We start from the raw sequence: 2,771 nt of genomic DNA on the forward strand, positions 1-2,771 counted from the left end.
GGCGAACCAGAAATGTCGCTGAAGCCAACGCTTTGAAAGGGCATTTCTCTTCGTGAGGGCAGTTGCCGCCCTCACAAAGAGATTTTTTTTTTTTTTTGTAGAAACGTTGACTGCAGCCGATATTCCCTGTTCGACCACAGTTTATCCATTCTAGACTCCCTTTCATGAGAACTTTTGTAACGTTTGAATACTCAATCGCGCCTCACTTAATCATTAAAAAAATAACAAATAAGACGTAAATATGCAGCTGGTCTCAGAAGGAAATTCTCCTCTGTGCTCAAAGATGAAAATGATCAACTGCAGCGGGAAAAGTCAAAGGCCACACGTAGCGCTCCTGTGTGTCTCCGTTGTTACTTCACTCAGTTTTCTGGAGCTGCTCTTAAACATGGTGAACACTTTTTCTCTCAGTGGCTGTAAGAAATATATTGTAATTTAGGACATTGTACCATAATATGAATTTTTGTTTCATTTTACATCAAGACTTCACTGCACAAATAAATATGAAATAGGTAGATTAACAGAATTGCTTATGCGCACTAGGCTCAGAAAACAAGCAGCAAAGCTTTTCCTCCAGCTGGTATAACAGCTTAAAAGTCAATTTCCGAAGATATATAGATAAGCTTACGCTTGCCATGGATCGCACACGTATGTAGAGAAGGAAGGAAAGGAAAAAGTACGTGACCTTCTAAATCAAGGCAAGCGAAGAAAATAGATACGTACATCTTTGTGTATAGCAGACACTGATTGCCAAGCTACGGAACTCCCCCGACCCTGTCAGTAAATATGTTTTGAATTAGTCACGGCATGTCATCATCATCATCATCAACCTGATTACGCCCATTGCAGGGCAAAGCCCTCTCCCATACTCCTCCGACTACCCGGGTCATGTACTAATTGTGACCATGTTGTCCCTGCAAACTTCTTAATCTCATCCGCCCACCTAACTTTCTGCCGCCCTCTGCTACGCTTCCCATCCCTTGGAATCCACTCCGTAACCGTTAATGACCATCGGTTATCTTCCCTCCCTATGTCCTGCCCATGCCCATTTCTTTTTCTTGATTTCCACTAAGATATCATTAACTCGCGTTTGTTCCCTCACCCCAATCTGCACTTTTCTTATCCCTTAACGTTACACCTATCATTCTTCTTTCCATAGCTCGTTGCGTCGTCCTCAATTTAAGTAGAGCACTTTTCGTAAGCCTCCAGGTTTCTGCCCCGTACGTCAGTCCTGGTAGGACACAGCTGTTATATACTTTTCTCTTGAGGGATAATGGCAACCTGCTGTTCATGATCTGACAATGCCTGCCAAACGCACCCCAGCCCATTCTTATTCTTCTGATTATTTCAGTCTCATGATCCGGATCCGCAGTCACTACCTGTCCTAAGTAGATGTATTCCCTTACCACTTCCAGTGCCTCACTACCTATCGTAAACTGCTGTTCTCTTCCGAGACTGTTAAGCATTACTTTAGTTTTCTGCAGATTAATTTTTAGACCCATCCTTCGGCTTTGCCTCTCCAGGTCTGTGGGCATGCATTGCAGTTGGTCCCCTGAGTTACTAAGAAAGGCAATATCATCAGCAAATCGCAAGTTGCTAAGGTATTCTCCATGAACTCTTATCCCCAACTCTTCCCAATCCAGGTCTCTGAATACCTCCTGTAAGCACGCTGTGAATAGCATTGAAGAGATCGTATCTCCCTGCCTGACGACTTTCTTTATTGGGATTTTGTTGCTTTCTTTATGGAGGACTACGGTGGCTGCGGAGCGGCTACAGCTATCGTTCAGTATTTTTACATACGGCTCGTCTATACCCTGATTCCGTAATGCCTGCATGACTGCTGAGGTTTCGACTGAATCAAACGCTTTCTCGTAATCAATGAAAGCTATATATAACGGTTGGTTGTATTCCACACATTTCTCTATCACCTGAATGATAGTGTGAATATGGTCTATTGTTGAGTAGCCTTTACGGAATCCTGCCTGGTCCTTTGGTTGACGGAAGTCTAAGGTGTTCCTGATTCTATTTGCAATTACCTTAGTAAATACTTTGTAGGCAACGGACAGTAAGCTGATCGGTCTATTATTTTTCAAGTCTTTGGCATACCCTTTCCCATGGATTAGGAATATGTTAGCGTTTTTCAAAGATTCCGGTACGCTCGAAGTCATGAGGCATTGCGTATACAGGGTGGCCAGTTTCTCGAGAACAACCTGCCCACAATCCTTCACGGCATGTATTCATGCACTAATTTGCGACACAGCAGCATCAAAATGGGTGTGCAGTGTGAGTGAGCCCTCATGGTAGGTGTGCATTATGTCACGGTGTCCAGATATTCCGAAGTGCACGCTGAAGACACGTGCGTATTTTGAAAATGCAGATACAATCGAATACTTTCTTGATATAAAAAACAACTGTTGTGTAAAGTCAGATATTGGTTTGACCATCGTAGCTGAGTCGCAAAAAAGCAATACTGTTCTCACCTGAAAATTGTTTAATCTAATTGCACTCGAACGCTTGCTTCTTTTTTTCCATAAATGAATTCCGAGGTGTCACCTGCGAACACGATTATTTTATTATGAGGCACGCCGTAGTGGGCAGTAGTGGGGGACTCAAAAATAATTTTAATCATCAGGGGATCTTTAACGTGCCCCTAATGCAGGTACAGAGCCGTTTTTGCATCACGCCGTCATCAAAATGCGGCAGCCGCGGCCGCGATTCGATGGCGCGACCTCGTGCTTAGCAGTGCAACATTGTGGCCGCTTTGTCACCACCAC

General features: G+C 43.7%; 1 long non-coding RNA gene across 1 annotated transcript; it reads right to left on the bottom strand.

The window, feature by feature from the left end:
- Positions 1–362: 362 nt before the first annotated feature.
- Positions 363–2,530, bottom strand: LOC142591185 (uncharacterized). Its single transcript, XR_012830380.1, has 3 exons — positions 2,478–2,530; positions 721–771; positions 363–411 (listed from the first exon to the last, which is right to left on the bottom strand). It is a non-coding gene; the product is annotated as an uncharacterized LOC142591185 (long non-coding RNA).
- Positions 2,531–2,771: the final 241 nt, after the last annotated feature.

This window comes from Dermacentor variabilis, chromosome 8 (assembly GCF_050947875.1).
Source record: "Dermacentor variabilis isolate Ectoservices chromosome 8, ASM5094787v1, whole genome shotgun sequence".
Taxonomy (NCBI): Eukaryota; Metazoa; Arthropoda; class Arachnida; order Ixodida; family Ixodidae; genus Dermacentor; species Dermacentor variabilis.